This window comes from Sciurus carolinensis, chromosome 14 (genome assembly GCF_902686445.1).
Source record: "Sciurus carolinensis chromosome 14, mSciCar1.2, whole genome shotgun sequence".
NCBI classification, from domain to species: domain Eukaryota; kingdom Metazoa; phylum Chordata; class Mammalia; order Rodentia; family Sciuridae; genus Sciurus; species Sciurus carolinensis.
Genome location: NC_062226.1, coordinates 43,181,887 through 43,202,652, shown reverse-complemented (window position 1 = coordinate 43,202,652; position 20,766 = coordinate 43,181,887). Strand labels below are relative to the sequence as shown.

At 34.0% G+C, this 20,766-nt stretch overlaps 1 protein-coding gene across 2 annotated transcripts in view; it reads right to left on the bottom strand.

Moving 5' to 3' along the window:
• Positions 1–15,504, bottom strand: part of Lingo2 (leucine rich repeat and Ig domain containing 2) — a 492,373-nt gene extending 476,869 nt beyond the window's left edge. The window contains exon 1 of one of the 2 annotated variants that reach the window (XM_047524703.1): positions 15,417–15,504. The gene's annotated coding sequence lies outside the window, so the exon portion shown is untranslated. The remainder of the gene's footprint in view (positions 1–15,416) is intronic. The other variant, XM_047524702.1, reaches the window with a different exon arrangement.
• Between the last annotated feature and the right edge of the window lie 5,262 nt (positions 15,505–20,766).

The following is a 20,766-nucleotide window of genomic DNA, read 5'->3' as shown; positions in this document are numbered from 1 at the left end:
TGGGACATATATGTATTCTTCTGTTTGAGGAGTTTATTTCCATAGCACAATAAATTTTGTTTCATAATTTCCTACATCTGTGCATTTGTGTCTTTATTTTGTCCATTGCTATTTTGTTAAACAGTCCCTTTTTTACATTACCAGTACATATGATTTAAATAAACATGCTGCCTTGAACTAATTCCTATAGTCTGGAAAATCAGATAATAAAAAGTTGCAATAGGGGAAAGAAACAAAAGAAAGAGTTTCATGTTAATGAATAAATGGAGAAACTGAACATTTTCAGAGCAGGTAGTTATAAAAATGTTCTTTAAATGGAAAGATATTATGTAAACACCAATAGAGAACTATTGGGAATGGAATTCAAGAAAGTAACACTAATTACAATAGCTAGAAAAAAAAACCTCATAGGAATAAATTTTTCCAAAGAGGTGAAACATCTCTACAATGAAGACCATAAAACATTAATGAAAATAACTGAAGAGGACACACAAAAAATGTGAAGACATCTGTTTTCATGGATTAGAAGAAATAATATTGTTAAAGTGTTCAAACTTCCCAAAGTGATCCAAAGATTCAATGTCAATGCAATCCCTATGAAAACACTAATGATGGAATTAGAAGAAACAATCTTAAAATTTGTTTTAAAACACATACACAAATTATGTCATTTGCAGGGAATTGGATGAAACTGGAGAGAATCATCTTAAATAAAACAGACTAGGAAAGACACACACACACACACACACACACAACACACACACACACACACACAATGTGCACACCCATAAACCCTGAATATCCAAAGCAACATTGAATAAAAGAAGATAGGAAGTGTTACATTACCTGATTTCAAAATATAGTATAAAGCTTTGGTAATTGAACAGAATGGAATTGGCATAAAATATAAGCTAATGAAACAGAATAGAGAACTCCCAAATAAACCCATGCATCTATACACAGCTGATTTTTGCCAAAGATGCTAAGTAAACACATTGGAGAATGGACAGTCTTTTCAAAACTTGCTGCTAGAAAAATTGGGTGTCCACATGCAGAAGGATGGAACTAGATCCTTCTCTCTCACCATAGATAGTAATCAATTCAAAGTGGATTAAAGGCTTATATATAAGAACTGAAACAATGAAAATTTTAGAAGTAAAGGCATTCGTTAGGACACTGGAACCAGTTAGGATTTACTCAACAAGAACCCCAAAGTACAGAAAACAAAAGCAAATATAGACAAATGGAATTGAAAAAAAAAAAAAAAAGCTTCTACACAACATAAGAAACAAACATCAGAGTGAAGAGACAACCTACAGAATGGAAGAAAATATTTGTAAACTCTACCTCTGACAAGAGGTTGATATCTAAAATATAGAAGAAAATCTAAAAACTCAATAATAATAATAACCTGATTAAATAATAAGTAAAAGACCTAAGTAGATATTTCTTAAAAGAATACATAAAATATGACAAGCAGGTATAGGACAAAAATGTTCGCCACCACTAATCATCAAAGAATGCAAATCAAAACCACATTGAGACATGAACTCACTCCTCTAAGGCTACCATCAACACTTAGTATCTGTAATGGCTAATTTGAATGGTCAATTTGATTGGATTAATATATGTCCATGATTAACAGACTTCTGGGTGTGTCCATGAGGGCGTGTCTAGGAATGATTGGAATGTGGCATAGTGAAGTGAATTGGAGACCCTCCCTAATTGTGGGCAGAACCACCCAATAGGATGGAATAAAAGTTGGAAGAACAAGGGAACAGATGCAGATGCAAGCTCAGCTCTTCTTGAAGGGGTTCTTAATTGCCGCTTTGATCCTCTGAAGATATCGAACTCTCCCTTCACTCCTCCAAAGCTGGTCAATGATTCTCCAGGTAGTGTCCAGAAACCTTGGTCTCCAACTAGGGTAACACTGTGATCTTTCTTGTTTTGGGGCTTCCTCCTCTTGGACTGTGCAGCTGCTAGTTCTTCCAGCTCTCTAGCTGTAGACGGCCATTGTAGACTCTCCAGCTTCTGGTAATGTAAGCCAATCTAAAAAATCCCCTTTATTAAATCGACTTCCTGTCGATTACATTCCTCTAGAGAACCCTGACTAATACAGTATCTTTAGGCTTTTTGATGGGGAAAAAAAGAACACTTGTACCTTGTTGTTGGGAATATGAATTAGAACAGCCATTATGGAAAACAGTCTAGAAATTCTTCAAAAGATTAAAAATAGAGTTACTGTGCTCTCCAGCAATCCCACCACTATGAAGCCAAAGGACATGAAATCAGTATCTTTAAGAGACATCTACACTCGCCTGTTCACTGCAACATCGCCATAAAAAAGAATGAAACCTGTCATTTGCAACAACACAGATAGAAACCGAGGTCCTTATAATAAAGAAATAAGTCTGATACAGGAAGACAAGTACCAATTTCACTCAAATGTGGAATCTAAAAAAGTTGATCTCATATAAGTTGAGAGTCGAACAGTGGTTACCAGAGGCCGGGAAGGAAAGGGGCAGGGAAGCTTGAGGAAAGTCATTAACATGTACAAAGTTATAGTTAGATAGGTAAAAGAAGTTCTGGGGTTGCATTACACAGTAGAGTGACTATAGCTAATGATAATGAACTACATCTTTTTTTTCTTTTAAAATAAATAGAACAAAGAATTGTGAATGGTTTCCTGATGAACTAAATGTTTGAGGAGATACTATGTTGAACCTAATTACACATGTGTTGAAAATCACATGGTATTTATTAGCATTTATGATTCTTAGGTTTTTATGTATCGGTTAAAATTAATTTAATTTAAAAAGATGCTATGCAAAATATAATGCATATGTAATAGGAAGTTTTGCTCCTTCCTTTGGGAATTAATTCCTGTAATGTTCGTTTTTTGTGTGTGTGGTGGGGGGAAGGGGTTGCAGGATGGATGATCTTCTGCAATAATGGATTTCTCTAAGCCTAGGAGACAACTGGTGGTAATGTTTGGAGGTGAATCTAAAAAAGATAAGTGAGAAACAACTCAACTTCATAATAAAAATAGATTAAAAATATTGAGAACCCCCTGTCTTTTTTCCTCTTAAGTTAAAATTATTAAAACAAACAAACTTAATTTCCAAGGAGTAAACATACTTGAGATTTTTGCATATATAACACGATCCTAAACACTTGGACACAGACCCATTTATGCTTCTCTTTCTTCTTTATTGTCCACTTTTTTCCTAATATCAAAAGAAACGTAGTCTTCCACAAATATTTGATTCACTTTTATAACAAAATAAAATGATAGAAGATCATACTGGAAATTGAAGTTGATTCTAAAGGCACACAAATCAAAATAATGTTCTGGATGGCCACTTTAGAACATATCACACAATATTGAGATAATAAGACAATTCTCGATCTGCCTCACTAAGAACGTGAAGTGCCACACAAAACAGTCTTTTCACAGCCTCAATGTTGTCTCTTCACCATTCACCCTCCAAACTGTCAGTTATTGGGGGTCTTTGTGGGAAATGTTCCAGCCTTGCAGGGTGCATTAACTATTCCATCAAAGATAACATATTTGTGTCAAAAATTCCTTACCACCAGCTTGGCATATATCTTTTTCTCTTGATTGGAAATAATTAAAGAAAGTAAAGAAATGTTGGATTATTAAAGGATGCAAAGCAATTGAAATAAGAATCAAATGTTTGGCATTGAAATCCTGAAACATAAGGGTCCGTTCCCCCAGATGAAGAACCAACTCATCTGATTTCAGCGTAGTCTGTGAATGAGTGTCATCAATGATTTTTCATGGGTAGAATGTGGGAGGAAGAATAAGGGAATAGTTCATGAGAGTATAATATAGACAAAGGTTACAAAAAAAAATGAAGTTCCAAAGACAAGTGAATGAAGTAACAGAACTTGATTGTATCTCTTCAAGTTTCTTAGGTAAGGAAAAGTAATGAGTGTGAATGCTCTGACATACCAGCAATAGTAACAGGTCTACTTACTTATCATGCTTAATTTTTCAACTATTCCATGAGTTACATGTCAGCATTCCATTTTACAGATGAGGAAAAAGACTTAAAGAAAATCATTTACGAAGAGAGTATCTATGGAGACAGGATTTAAGGCACAATCTATTTCTAAATCCTGCATTCATTCTCTTCTCAAGTTATTCCAGATTTTAATGTAACCTTTATTTTTGTCTTTGCTTAACATTAGTCTTAATCTACACTACCTTCTTATTCCATGAAATCAGAAAACTGAACTTCACAGAGAAGCTAACCCTAACGAATACTGCATGAACAAACAGAAAAATCCCATAGTCTTCCTTCAATACAAATAATGCTGAATTATGATGAATAACCTGGTTTAAATAATGTTTTATGAATAAATAAAATAAAAGCCAGTGCCTTTTGTTTGCTTTATGTCAACAGAAGGGGTCTCAGGCAGGACTAACATTCACCAGGATCTAACTAAAAATATCTTATACCTAAATTTTCAATGGCTTCTCGCTTTTGACAGAGATAAAGCACATTTGGTACATGGATTAAGACCACAAAACGGGGGTTAAAAAACTGAATTTACAAATTTCTCTACAACCATTATTTTAGAGAGTTATGAAAATTTGTATTAATTTATGTAAGTGACTTTTTAAGTCTGTGCTATGATTTACTCAAAATTTGAAAGATTATCATAATTCTTGCTCAAGCTCACAGAATATCACTACCAGAAATATCTGTGGGCATCCTCTCCTCTACTTCCTTCCACCATTTGTGGGATAAGAAAGTAGATGTTCCATGAAGTAATGTGCATTCATAGGGTAACTTGGTTTTTGAGAATTAGAAATGAGTAATAATCAAGCCCAGGATAGTTTCTCAAGAAACTATATACTCTGCACTAAACATGGGAAAATTGCCTCTCCTAGGCATTCTAAAACATCTTGGGGAACCCTTAAAGAGCAATAATTCCCAACACTAAGTTTTGCATGACAGCTAATATTTGAAAACTGTGGGAAACAGATGCAGAGTTGGGCAGCTTGGACAGAATATTCTAGGGCACAGATATGATGTTTAGGTTGGGTGACCATATGTTCTGGTTTACCAAAGTCATTCCTACTTTGCACCATTATCCTCATAAATTATTATTGGTATTATTTTCACTATCAAAAATGTCTTGCTTCAGACAACAAATTTTAGGGTCATGCAAATTTTAGGGAAAATGAGTATTATCTCTAGTCTTTTTCATCAATGCCTATAATTCCTTGCCCACATATGCAGGATCTCTTATTAAAGAAAAATTCCATAATGCAGGAGAGCTTAACAAATGTTTTCAGTGTGAAGTAATTTATTAAATAATTTTTATCTGGTACATATTATTAAATTATTCGGGGAGTGGAATGACAGAGTAGGAGGTCACTAGATCATTGAGATCTCCTCCCCCCCAAAATACATTAAAAATACATTAAAAAGAAAGAGTGAAAATGAGTTAAGTGTTCACCCATCTTCCAATTTTGCCAGTGGATTATCTGGATTGGGGAATGCTAGTACCTTTCTACTGAGGAAAACATCAGATTATGCCAATTGGAGAGAAGGGATTCAGCCCTGGATGTTTGGAGACAAAGGCCCGTAGAAAGGGCACCCAAAGTGCCATAAGGAAATTATGGATTTTTACTTGAATTTGCACAAATACATATTCATATATGTATAGCTGTATGACAAAACACTCATGTGAGATGGTTTCAGGGAAGGAAGCCAATATGAGCTATCAGAGAATTTTATAATTCATAGATAAAAATTAAATGAAAAATAATGCATTGCAGTTTAATGAAACCAGCTTAAATCTAAGGTAGCTGTTTTAATTGACAGCATTGCAAGGAAAAAATATCTTCAGGATATTTTTATTTTAACAGGTTTAATGAATTTAAAGCAGTTTGTATTCACTTTTTTCTCTTATAATTATATTTGTGTTTTACTTGAAAGTAGAGGAAATGAATCTGTTTTCATCTTCACATTATGCCTCCATAACAGAGGAATTTGTGATAAGTTTTCACGTTATTGCTCGATTTTCTGCCGATTCATGAAGACAAACCATTTCACTTAAGGTTGGAAAAAGATGTCCTTCTGATCAGAAAAATTCATTTATACCTCACAATTCCAATAGTCTATAAATCTTCATCTTGTAGAACAGCTCTTCAACATTTGTTCCTTATAATTAATTAGACAAATGATTCTATATACCACAGAAGTTATAGAAGTGATTTATATAAATTCTATTCCAATGCTACAGTAAAACTACTTTGCTAACTTTCCTTTCTTCTACAAAGAAATCAGTAATAACACAATTAGAGGACTCTAATTCAGTTCACATTTAGTTTTCTTGAATAATAAACATGAATTAATATAAAATGAATTTAAGTTTTATGTTATAGTTGTTTGGATAAATGGACATCCAAATCTTCTCATTTTAATAAATTCCACTAACAGATGCTTTCATTTGCTTTACACGTCTGTCATCTTCAGTGATTTTTGTTTTTGAAGAATGTGTTAAACATACAGTTCCCTTTATGTAAAACTAATTACAAGTGTTCCTACTTTGAAAGCTATATTTGTGGGAGAAATTATAAATGACATCTGGGATATAATCTTGGGTAAAATAAACATGCCTAAATGAATGAATCATAATATCCATATTTCTTCTCAATTTGTTTTACTCTGCTAAACTCCTACCATTTTTTTCTAAGGTCATTATTAGCTTTTTATTTTATGTTGGGGACTTGGCTACAGAAATTCATTAATAACTTGCTATCTTAAGATTTTCAGGACAGCATTCATTTTCTACAGTATTATTTGAATTATAGTTAGTTTTTAAGTTAAATCTAAATAAATAAATAAAATCACCCAACTACCCCTGTCTTACATGCATATTGCTTACCTAAAAAAATAGTGCTCCAAAATGGTTAAAATTGCTCAAATTTGCTTATACAGAATTAAGGACAAACTGATAGTAAGATAGAGGTAAGGTAGGTGAGTGTGATCTATCAAGAAACAAAACTAAGCAAAACTTTAACTTGGTTGACCTTAAACCCCAGCTCTTTGCCCCTCAAATCATACATGAGAGAAGCAAACAGTAAGGTAGAAACAACATTGACACAATCAATTTATTGATTCTTCCTTTCCTACGATGATTGGCTTATAAATTTTCAGTCACTGGAATTCTATCAGTACTAAAATCATGTATGGAAATAATATACAAAACATTTAATATCGTGATATATTAAAATGAATTTGAATCAAAAATTTAAAAAATCCTTGGTAAAGTGGAAGACTAGGAAACTCAAAGCTCCTTCTCCTACCCCACAAAAACAAACAGAGCCCCTGTAGCCTGATTAAAATAATAAAATCTGTGAGGTTCAAAGATTTATAGTAACCAAGCTAATGTTCAATCAAGAAAAAGTCAGATTCAAAATGATGCCAACTTCTGTGGTGTTCCATTGTCCTTGCCATATTCCTTGCCCTATGCAGTTCTTCACAGGGGCCCAATTCTCAGTTCTTTCCTTTCACCAGAAAAAACAGAGTAGAACATATTTGTTCTAATCTGTTTGGGCATTTCCAAGGAACTCATTTCTGTCTTACCTGGCTTGAAGTTTGGAGAGGAATAGTGGCATCATTTGGATCTTAGGCTAGAAAGTGGCAGCCATGTGAAAACTGTGTGGAGAGGGAGCTACAGATATGCAGAAGCCAGGTAGATAGAGGTTACTGGCAGATGCACAGGACATCTAAACATCGAGGAGAATTCAAAATGTGATTTTGGGGAAATCAAGATGTTTGAAACTAGGCACATGCCTGAAATCCCAGCAGCTCAGGAGGCTGAGGCAGGAGGATCTCAAGTTCAAAGTCAGTCGCAGTAACTTAGGAAGGCCTAAGCAGCTCAGCAAGTTCATGTCACTAATAAAATATAAAAAAGGTCTGGGAATGTGGCTCAGTGGTTAAGTGCCCCTGGGTTCAATTCCTGGTACCAAAAAATTAAAAAAAAAAAAAAAAAAAACTTTGAAAGTAACCATGAGTTACATTAGCAAGATGGTGTACAAGGAACAATCTCCACAGAGATTCTCCCACAGATTGTTCTCCCACAGAGGCAATAAATAAATATCTACACACTGATTAATGTATGTTTATGTGAGTTCTAGGGACTAGTCAAAAATCTACAGTGCATAGAGGAAATGGGAAGCATATATACATTCTCAGAAAAGACATATACCCAGAAAAAGTCTTAACATGAGATTTCATGTTAGGTGGATTAGTGACAGATTCACCTACACATAGCCAGGCTACAAACACTGGTCAAAATGATTTCTTTTTAAAAAGTTCAGCAAAAAATCATAAAGTGTTCAAAGAGATAGGGAACCATGGTCCTTTAAAAGGAATTAAATAAAATTCCAGAAACTTTCCCCCAAAAAACACACACATCAGACACATAAGGCTGAAAAACGACCACCTTAAATATGCTTAATGTGCTCAAGAAGAATATGGAGAAGATGGCAAATCAGGAAAATGATATGTTAACAGAAGAATATTTTATAAGAAATCATTTTTTAAAGTACTTAAATTTTGGAGCTAAAAAATACAATATCTGAATTGAAAATCCACTAGGGATATTCAACAGCAGCCATGAACAACAGAAAAAAGAATCAATGAACCTGAAGACAGGTCATTTGATATTATCTAGTGTAGTCTGAGGAGAAGAAAAGACAGAAAGAAAGAGAGAAAGAGTAAATGAGAAAGAAATGAAGGAAGGAAGGAAGGAAGGTGAAAAGTGAACAAGGCAGAACCTTGGGACTCACAGGACACTAGTAGGCACACTAATACATGCATTATAGGAATCCGAGAGAGAAAGAAAGAGAAATGGGCAGAGATATTATCTGAAGAAACAGCAGATGAAATACAGGGATCTACAAATCCAAAAAGCTCCCAAAGTCCAAACAGAATACACAAAGATACTCACACTGAGGCATACTATTATCAAATAATTTAAAGACAAAATAGGGTATCTTGAGAGTAGACAAAAAAACTGTACATCATATATAAGGAACATCAATGAGATCATCAGCAGATTTCTTAGCAGAAATATTATAGGTCAAAAGAAATTAGGATGATACATTTAACATACTAAAAGAAAAAAAATTTAAAAACCGTTCACCTAGAGTTTCGTATTTTCATAATTCTCCAAAAATTAGGGAGAAATGAAAACATTCCCACACAAAACTGAGACAGCTAACTATCAGAAGATTTACTTGGTGACAAATGCTAAAGGAAATCTTTCAAGTTGAAGTAAAAAAAAGATGCTAGACAGTAATTCAAAATCATATGAAAATATAATGTTTTCCAGTACAGGTAAATGTATGTATGGCAAATAAAAACAACAGTGTTATTGCAATTTTGGCTTTTCACTCTTTATTTCTATAGTATTTAAAATGCATACATTACATATATTTACATATAATATACATGCATATAAATATGTTTAATATCAGTAACTAAAAGGGCAGAGCTTTAAAGGGGTAGAATTTTCATATGTAATATTTTCATATGCAAATAGTATATGTACAATTTCTGGAAATGGATCATGGCCATAGTTACCCCACAATAAGAATGTATTTAATCCTATAGAACCGCACACTTAAAAACAGTTAAAGTCACAAAGGTAATGTTATATATAGGTGGCTACATTAAAACAAAGAAAATTTTGTGGTTATATTTAGCTGATACCTGACATTTTGTTTTCATAAAAAACTGCACATGGCGACATAGAATCAAATCATGGTCATCCTAACTATCTCAAAAACATAATAGCTAAGTTCTCACACTCTTTGGGAACAAAGAGTAGTGGAAGTCAATGAACCATCACACAGCACACCAGAGAAAATGCCTGGGAGAATAATGGAGTCCTCATGCTTGCTGCATGGGTGAGAGTCCTAGGCCCTCTGTCAAAATCATGCTGCCTTCCTGGATCATTTTCATTCCTGTTGTCCATTTATCATCCCTCGTTTCAAATGACTGGACAAATAATTAGTTTTCCTAGCACAGAAATGGAAAGTGCGATCACTGTCCTGCAACGAACTCCAATCATCGCTGCTGAGCTGTGATTCTACTGTCATAAGATTGGTTGGTGACCAGTGAAACAAGACAAACAGTGACAGATTGCAAGCCGTTAATTAGTTAATAGAAAAGTAAAAGTGGAATAAAATTGATAAGACGAATTTTAAACTGAAAGGGATTGCCAGGATTTCATTCTCTTAATGACATGCTGTTTTTCTATAATTTTCATTTTCTTATTGAAAGGGAAATTTTAAATCCTCTTAGACTGAGTGTTCAATTCAGCAGAGGTGAATAAGACTACCACCTTTCTCCATGCCTTCTTTAAATTTCCACATACTTTTTAATTTGGAGGTGGCTAGGGAATTGCTGTTCTGGGGTAGTAACCATAATCAACTTTCATCACAAAATTTTTAATTGCAATCACAATGGTAAACTATAGCACATCCCTCAGAACTAAAACAAAAAAATCTTTGAAATTTCCAAGTGTTGATAAAGAAACAAAACTACCAGAACACTTCAACACTCTGTCAGTAGAAATGTAAACAGGTATCACCATTGGTGAAAGTAGCATTATTATTAAAAATAAGCTTCTAAAGTCAGATAAAAGCAATTGCACAATAAAAAATTTCATATATACATCTCAAAATACATGTATAAGATTGTAAGACCCTCAAACTAGTCCTGATGAATCTCACATGTATGGATCTCACATACATAAAATTTAGAACAGGAGTCCACACATAATACAATTATAAACCTTATTATTAAATTTACATGTAAAGCTCAGAAGCAGGTTAAATATTTCACAGTATTAAAACTCATAGTTCGAAAGAGGTTATCTTATGAAGGATTGGGATTTTCTACTTGAAAAGAACAAAGAATACCTTCAATGATGTTGATTATTGTCTGTTTTCAATCTGAGTGGGATTATACAAATTTACAGAGACAGAATTCACTGGACTCTTCAGTTAGGATTTACACACTCTCGTTATGTATATTTCAACAAAAATGTTTATTTAAACTAATGATGAATGATTATTTTACATGTCAAAACAGAAGAGGCCAAAAGAGGAAAACATTAAAATCACATATTATTCCACAGTGTGCACAGGTCTTGTTATACCCAGGTTCATACATGAACAATTAATTAGCACTGACAGTGTTCTTAGGTTAAAACCAATTATCAAAATAAACTAACATAAACAAGAAAGTCTGAAAACACAAATAAATATATAAGCATGAGTAATCTGAGTAATTTTTTTTAAAAAACCTATTATATTCAAAATAATCTTTTATCTAGGTTTATCATTAGGTTGTGCTAAATTTTAAAGAATAGGTAATTCTTATGCTGTACCAAAAAAAAAAAAAAAAAAAAAAAAAACTCAGACCACAGCAAAGAATTTTCAGAAAAGGTAAAAATATTTTCCTTTTATTTCCTGAGTGAGAATTTTTTTTCCTTGTGGTTTTTGAATTATTGCTTTTTCTAAGATTCAATTTGTTCTATTTTTAAGTCACTATTACCTACACATTTGCTTTCTGTCTCCCATGCTGGCCATTCCCTCTCCATCGTTTTCATCACTAGTCCTTGCCCTCTGTGGGTGTGAAGCAGATGAGTGCTTCTTCAGTTTCCTTTCTACAAATCTGATTCTGTAATTTGTTGTTCCCCAAAGTAGATTTGATTCTTTCCTTGCACTTTTCATTTCCTTTCACTTCTTTGTATTTCACCTTAGTCTCTCTCTAGGCTTTAACTTCTGAGTCATTCCCAGGGTATGTAAGGATGGCAAAATGCTTTCTAACATTTTTTCCCCCCGACTTTTGTGTTAACTCATTGTTTTTCATGTGTTCATGTTAGTCAGCTTTTTCTTGCTATGACTAAAATGCCAGAAGGAAATAAAAATAACTTAAAGGAGTAAAGATTCATTTTAGCTCACACTTGTAGAAGTTTCAGTCTATGGTTGGCTAGTTGACTCCATTGCTTTGGATCTGAGGCAAGGCAGAATATCATGGCAGAAGAGTATGGTAGAATAAAGGTGCTCAGTTAATGGCATCCAGGAAGCAAAGAAAGGCTCTGGGGGACAAGATATACTCTTCTAGGGCATACCTCCAGGAACTCACTCCCTCCAAGTAGGCCTTACCTTTGCAGTTTCATCGCATTAGGAATGTATCAATAGATTTATCCACTGTTGAAGTTAGAGCCCTTATGTCACAATCACTTCCCAAGAGCCCAAACCCCACCGCTGAACACTGCTGCACTGGGAACAAACCTCCCGCAGATGAGTCTTTGGGGGACATCCAAGATCCAAATCACATAAATGCTTTTCTTTTACTTTCATTTCTCATGTCAAGTAATAATTACCAAGATCTAGATCAGCATTTGCTGATCTTGTTGCTATTATTTCTTTACTGATGTGAGACTGAGATCAAAACTGTTGAAGTGTAATGTTTTCCAACAGACAATTGATAAGATTGACCCTCAGCCTTTGGTTTTACTGAAAATTTGATTTTTAGCAAAAGTTTTTAAATTTCATAGTTGAAGAGTAGATCATTACAAACAACCTCAGACCCAAATTCCAATGAGTTACAGGGATTCAATAAAGTAAAATGTTGGTGGACCATCTTTCCTGCTGTGTGCTCATCTCACCTTGATATGAACTAGCATTTTACACACACACACACACACAAAGTGTTCACAGTTACTACTATCTCTGCTCCCAGCACTATTCATACAGTACATATTTGGACTATATTTCCTTGAATGTAACACATCAATATACATTCTTCCTCGCTTTCTTCTTGTTTCAGAGGGAACAGGAGGAACAATCCATAAATAGATATAATGTAAAGTCATTGACTGAAGAGAGGTGCTCAATATAACCATTTAACTTTTTGACTGATGTCAAATATTGGATGTCTGAGTCAGGGGCAGAACGTAACATGCACATTGTCTTTCTCTGTTATTGATGGCTGTAGGTTTGCTCTATTTTATATTATGAATTTCAATTTAGCAATGTAAAGACTTCTCAAAATTTATATGTTACTGAAAGTCTCAGTTATGAATGATATCATAAATTTCATCTTTCTCAATGCCCTTCTTGCCTTTGTGTGTATGTATAAATATATACGTGTGTGTTTGTGTTAGTGTGTGCACACATGGTGCTTAGGATGAAACCCAGGGACTTGCACATGCTAAGCACATGCTACACACACCCTTTATCACTGAACTATTGAGCTGCATTCCTGGTACACCCACAGTTATACTAAGTTGTATCCAGCACCGTTAAGCTGGTGGAACTTCAAAAATAAAGCCTTATTTCTGACATCTTAAACTACAATAAACCATTCTATCGACATCATTGAGAGAAAAATTCAATCTTCCTCTAATATTTACCCACAACCAAAAGCTATTCCTGAACATCTGTGCAATAATACTTTGACACAGATGGTAAAATAGTTATTAATAAAAGAGCACATGCAAATATTTGGATCCATTTCAGTAGAACTGAGAAAACTACAAAACCCTCTTACTAAGTATATTCTCACTGCTGACTCAATGTGCATTTAACTTTGTACCAAAAACGCTACAATTTTTCTGGTTGTTTTTTTTAAATGAACAAGTAATATTTATTTTCAAGTCCCTTCAATGTAGTAGGGAAATGTCATTCATCTTCTTTCCATAACTGGCAATAATCCTGATATTTTTCTCTTACAATTATACACAGGGCTATACTCTGCTTGGGAACTGACAAGGCCCATTTTTCTGAATACACCTTAACTTTTCTTTTCAAAGATTAAATAAAATGAAAAAAAAAAAGAAATGAAAAGCATCTTGAGAAAGTTTCAACAACATATAGCAACTTTTTAAGATGTCTTCATGTCTTATAAATAAATTTAAAAGAAATCATTCCTAAAGATTTCCAACTGTTTTTCCACTTTTTCATATCAATTGTTTCATGTAACTCTTCTAAGATGTTGTATCATTGTAACTTTTCTTAAACTGACTTTATTTTAACAATCATGAATTCAATCTTCTTTTCCCTTAGATCACAAATGAGGATTCTTGCTGTATGGCTTTCTGGGGTAACAGGAGAGACCTGGACTAGAAGATGGAAGTCTAGGACTGCATGTTAGATTTGCCTCATGTTAACCTATTGGCGCTACATGCTTTGATCTCTGTGCTAGTGTCAGTCTGCAATCACTGATGGGTACCACAAGGAATATGGAATTGGAGAGAAAGTATTAGACACTTCTATAGAAATGTGGTTGGTAGACTTCTTTTTATTACAAAATAATGATAAATAGAAATAGAAGTGTGGATTTGTATTTATCCTGTCTTCTTTATCACTTCATTTCTTTTAATTGCTTTCTCATAATTTTGCAAAGACATTCAGTCTGCAATGCATAAGAAATACACTGACCCTTAGCCGCAAATTGAGAAGCACTGAACTCTAAGACATCCAGTGAGCCAGTTAATCTTTCAGAAACTCAATTTCTCTGTCTGTAAAGATAGAAATAATGATCCCCAACCTATTTTCTTGACAGAAAGCACAATTACATATTCACAACTCTAAACTATAAGGCCTTATAAAATATGCAATTATTATAAGCTAAGTAACAATCATTCATGAAGAAGCATGGAATCTCAGTTGAAAGAAGTACAGTGTATAGTAGATACTTAATAAATGTTTCCTGACTTTATAAGTAAATACAAGAACAGAAACCTCCATCAGAAGAACGGCTCTCTAAAAGCCATCTCAGGGAGCAGTGTGTAGTTAAAGGCATGTCACACAACCTGCTGACAGCACAGTGTCTTCCTGTTAATAAGTGTAATCATAATTGCCAACTTTCAGTTTTGTACTGAGGATGAAACAAAATGATGAAGTATTTAGTATGTATTACTTGGCTGATGGAAAGTATTCAACAAGAATGAGTCTTCTCACCTTTTTCTCTATGCTAAGGAAGCCACTGAAGTCTTTATGTGTAATTTCTTAGTTAATTCTTAGGAAAAATCTAACAAGATAACTATTGTAATGTTCATTTTTAAATAAGGAAAATCAAACTAAGAGAATGTGAACAACTTCAACAAACTTCCACAACTTCTTCTAATCCATGTTTGTTTATAAAAATGTTGGTGACTTTTCCCAGAGGAAACTATCTGCTAACAGTCTTCCAAGTCAGAACAGATTTCACAGACTAGATATTAGAAACACTATCATTTTTAAAAATTTATAGACTACAGAATAAGTATATAAAAAACAGGATTGACAGATTTCATGACATGAAGCTATCTCCCTAGCCCCTAAGGAAAAGAAACACTTTACCACTTACCAGTTTGGATGACTGGGCTCCTCATGCTGGTGGTGGTCCCTGTCAGGGTTCTGTGCTGAGGCTCTTCTCATAACCCTGCTACAAGTTTGGGTGAAAAAAAAAGAAAAGAGAAAGGAAAAGTGATGTTTACTTTAGGAAGAATTTTCATGTATTAACGACTGTGACAAAAAGGCACATTAATGTGGCACCTGTTACAGTTTTTTTTTAATTTGTTCTAATTAGTTGTACATGACAGCAAAATGTATCATGACTCATTGTACATGAATGGAGCATGATTATTCATTTCTCCCGTTGTACATGATGTAGAGTCATACCATTTGTGTGATCATATAAGTACCTAGGTAATGGTGTCAATCCAACGGGAATTAATCACTTTCCATGTTTGGGGTTTTACATTTTGAATGTAAGTATATTGTCATGTTCATCTTGGAAGTCTCAGGAAATGATGAGTGTCACCCGGGCATTCATTGAATTATTTTATTTTTTATCAAACACATGAATAAATAGCATTCATGTTCAAATCCATTCATATATTTGAAGGTTTATGTTGTTCATAAGACAAAATGGTAATTTTTAAATAATGTAGTTGTTTATGGAGGAGAAAGCAGACCTGAAGAAATGTCCTTTGATGTGCCAATAAACCTGCCATCTCACAGGGTACAATGGGACAGTGCACTCAGCATTCCAGTCACAGATTATTTCTTGTGATTTCAGTATTTAATAATCATTGGACAAAACTGAAATTCTATCAAAAAGAGTTCTGATCAATTTGTACAGGAAATTTAAATATAATCAATTAAAAGCTAGAATAGGCTTTCAGAGTAATTTTAAAGCTGAAGAAGGAAATGAGTTTTGTTTTTTAGAGTTGGAATATAACGTCTCCATTTTCCTAAACAACCTTTTCCTTCTCACCCTACTTCCCATCTTCACCCAGATCCCTTTCTGCAATCCACAAAATGAGGGAAGGGTAAAGATGACAGAGAAAGATAAGTTGACAGAAAACAATAGAAACTACTCTCATTTTTCATTCATTCAAAAGCAATGTGAGGAAGTGACATGCTCTCTTCAGATAAATACAATGTCAATCATTTTCCTTCAAATGTCATATATATGCCTCAGATTTTCCAGTTGGCACTGCCACTTGTGTTACCAACAATAATAGCAATAATTATTGCTTACAATGCATCGGAAACTATTTTTAGCATTTCATAGGTTGATTTAATTAAATATTCATAATCCTTTACCGCAGGTATTACCATTCCAAATTATTATTTTTTGGTATCAGGGATTGAACTACTCAGGGGCACTCAACCACTGAGCCACATCCCCAGCCCTATTTCGTATTTATTTAGAGAGAGGGTCTCAATGAGTTGCTTAGCACCTTGCTTTTACTAAGGCTGGCTTTGAATTCGTGATCCTCCTGCCTCAGCCTCCCAAGACTCGGAGATTACAGGGATAATTCCACTGCTCCAGGCCCCATTTTTAAAGATGAGAAAATGAGGCACGGTTTATTCAAAATCCTCTGGTGGTAAATTACAGAGTAGGATTTGAATTTACTCCACAGTCCATTTTCTTCTTAATCTCTATACTATTTTACTACCTTTCATACCTAGCCAAAGTGGTACTCTGGATTTTCCTTATCTCCTTCTCAGGTTACCTAGGAAATAAACACATCTGCTTTGTATTCAGTTCAGAAATGCGGGTGTCTTCTGTGAATCCTTCCTTTTCCATGTTCATTCCTATATGCTAACTATAGCTTGATTCCATACAGCCCTCTTCTCCCAGGCTAGTATCAATTGATGCTACCATCATCTACCACCTAGAATACAGCAAACACCATCTACCTTTTCTCACTCATCGCCTTCTTCACCCTTTGACCCCACTACTCACAGAATTAGACTTCGTATAGCACAAAGCATCACTTTACTTCCCTGTTTAAAATATTTCCACAGATTTCTATTGCATTTGGAATAAAATCCAATTATCTTTTCCTGGTCTGCTAGTCTTGACACCAGCTAACTACAGCCTGTCTCTCAAACATTATTTGGTACAGCTTCCCATTTTCCTGCAAACTCTTCCTCCTTAAGTTTCAGCCTTCAGCCCTAAGGCCTTTGCTCTTCTGGCAATCAAGCCTGGAATGCTCTGTGCCTGGATTCCTTGCATTCTTTAGGTTTAAGTTCAAAAGTCATTTTCAACGTGGTTTTTCCTGACACTTCAAAGTGTCCCTCCTTCCATCACTCCCTATAATTATTTTTAAAATTTATTTCTTACTTGTCTTTCAGTGTGTTTTGTATGCAAAATTTTGTAACAACTAATTTTTATATTTTTATTTTTCAAAAATGCCATTACAGCTAGGTCAACATTACACTATAAGTAAACAATTAGTAAATCTCACATATTTTTGTTCTTGTTGACTTTGCAATTTATCCATAATTCTGAAAGTAACAATTTTCCTTTCTTTGAAAATAAATGTGCATCTTGATGTCACAAGGTATAGACTCTGATAAATGTAACAAAGCATAACAAAGTAAATGAACTATTGGCTTTTTGTTACTGGCTAACAAGATTTTAGATAACACTTACTTTCTTCTATAATTGTCCCATATTTCCAATATCTTTTACCCAATACATTTAATAACCACTTATTAAATCCTAAAACATATCACATTAAATATGTACACTTTATACATGTGATGTTATCTCACTTAATTGATAAGATTAATGTTAACAATATTAGTTACAACTGTAGGCACTTACTAATAGTCAGTTAGTGCTTTGCATATATTAATTCACTTAATACTCATTTTAAAATAAACTGTGAATATGTTGAATTTTTATGTGGAGGGATTAGTTCAAATTTATATGGCTCATAAGCCGCAAAACTGACATTCCAATTCAGGTATGATAAGTTTTGTTTTATAATCAAGGGAAAATTAATATTTTTAGTTCAAATATCTTCTCTGCTAGAATTGCCTATTTTAATAAGATCAGAGGAACAAACTCTATATTGTATACTTTACTGAAGAAAAATTTATGCCAAAATAATAATTGCTTGCAAAAACACAGGAACAATCATTATAAAATTCTACAGCATACTGGTTACTTTCCTTGCTTGCAAAATTTAGCAAGAGATCATTTCTTTCATTGTTAAATGTTACTTGGAGTAACTGATTAAGATCTTTTGGAGGGCAAACATTTTATCATTGTTAAAAGGCTGGAAGATATTAACTAGATACTGTCTGGAAATGTGACTCAGTTGTAGAGAACTTGCCAATGCACTAGGGCCTGGGTTCAATCCCGAGTACCACAAATAATAATAATAATAATAATAATAATAATAAATGGTAGGTAGACCCACATAAGTAAGATATGCTTATTTCTCACATATCTTTTCAGCCAAGTTTCCAAATAGCACTCTATTTCAGTAGCGTTTCTTCAAATTTCATTAACGAAAGAGTCACTAATCACCATTCCTCCCACTATTTGTGCCATTATTGAAGCACATCTTAAATGTTGGCACCATGTGATTCATACACTTACACACACACAAAATTTATATTTATGGAAAATTTTAATACAGTTACTTCCTAAGCAGAATTCAATCATCATAATAAATTATTATTATCTACTTTGATAGATTATAATGTCATAATTTTCTGTGAGGTTAATTTACATTTCCAAAGAGTTGCTGGATAATCATTGTGGGTTACAAATGGTGTCTCTTACACTGAATACCTAATCAAGAACTTTTAGCAACAAGGGAAAATACAGACTCTACCTAGGTTCGTATTACACCTTTCTGAAAGAAGTTTAATAAGAGCTGGCCAGTGTTCCTTTTCTTCATTACTTCTGGCAGCCACCTTATCATTTTCTTTGTCTGCATAGTCAAATATTATCTTCAACCATTTTGTGAAAGGAAACACTTAAGTGGTTCCATAATATAAAGCATCTTAACTTTGTGCTTTAAAATCATTTATTCGGAGAAGTTTATGCTTTTCAAGAGCAGATGGGAAATGTTCAGAGAAATTATGGTATAAGAGACAAATGTGGGAGTAAAAACAATAGTTAAAGTAAATTTCAGACAAGAGCAGAGAGAAAATATATTGTATAAAGAAGTGTGGGAATGGGGAAACATTTCAAAATTAAGGTGGAAACTATCTATTTCTGGGAGGAAGAATACAAGAATTTTAATACTCCTGAATAAATGTTTTCCTGGGATGACTGACCATATCCTCACTGGGCTTCTTAGAGTTTAGTATCTTTCCTATTCGGTTTACCCCTAAACCATTTCCATGCTTCCTATCCAAATTTTCTTACTGCTTGTTTATTATTTATTCATTTTTATCTATTTATTTATTTTAGTATCCAAACTCTTCTCTCTATTTTCAGCGTTGATGACATCCTAATAAATTATAATTTTCAAGGGAGTTGATAGACTTTCCTGAAGAAACAAAGTGAAAAACAAAAGTGTTGCTTCTTCTCTATTTCTTATCCCCAGAACCTCTTGTCTTATTTCTATTACAGTAACTGTTTTTTAACCAAGTAACCATGGACCTCAAACACAATCCTGCCTTTTTTTTTTTTTAACTTGTGGTACTGGTGATCAACCCAGGGCCTTAAGCTTGCCAGGCAAATGGTCTACCACTGTGCTACATCCTCAGCCCCTGCATTCCTTTCTACATGAGGTTCCCTTCCCACAATCCCATCTTAAATTCTTTAAATCCGTGAATCTTGTCAACCCATTATCAAAACATTCCTGAGGCCCCCAATTCCCTGTGGAATACAAGGAGTAGGAAATTGAGTCCCATTTCTAAGTAGGCCTGGTCTCCACATCTTTAACTGTCTTTGATCTACCTTTTCAGGCTCATTTCTTGTGTTGTTTGTTAGAATTACGATTGCTTCACCTTGAACCTATTATCATCATTTGTCCACATTTCCACTACCAAAGAAAATCTTGCTGATATTCCTATCTCCAAAGCAAAGAACTGTCTGGTGATGAAGTGCTTTTTTGTGTACTGCAGGCATTTTGGAAATAACTCTTGGATCAAACTAAATGAGTTCCAGTATAAATAAAGAACCTGAGACAGTGCAGACAGCACTCAGGAAGATATCGGTGTGACAGCTAGAAAGATGTGGTGTGACCCTCTGCAATTGATGTTTTGTATTGAGTGCAGAGTCTAATAAAATGAGTTCTATCATGGAACTTGTGTGCTCAATGAAATCCGTATTGAACCAAATTTGAGCTTTGATTGCTGCTTTAGTCAAAGAAAAAAATCTAAAAAACTAAACCATAACTGGAATCATAACTTGAGTCAGAATCTGGCCTCAAAATAACTGTTCAAATGTCCTT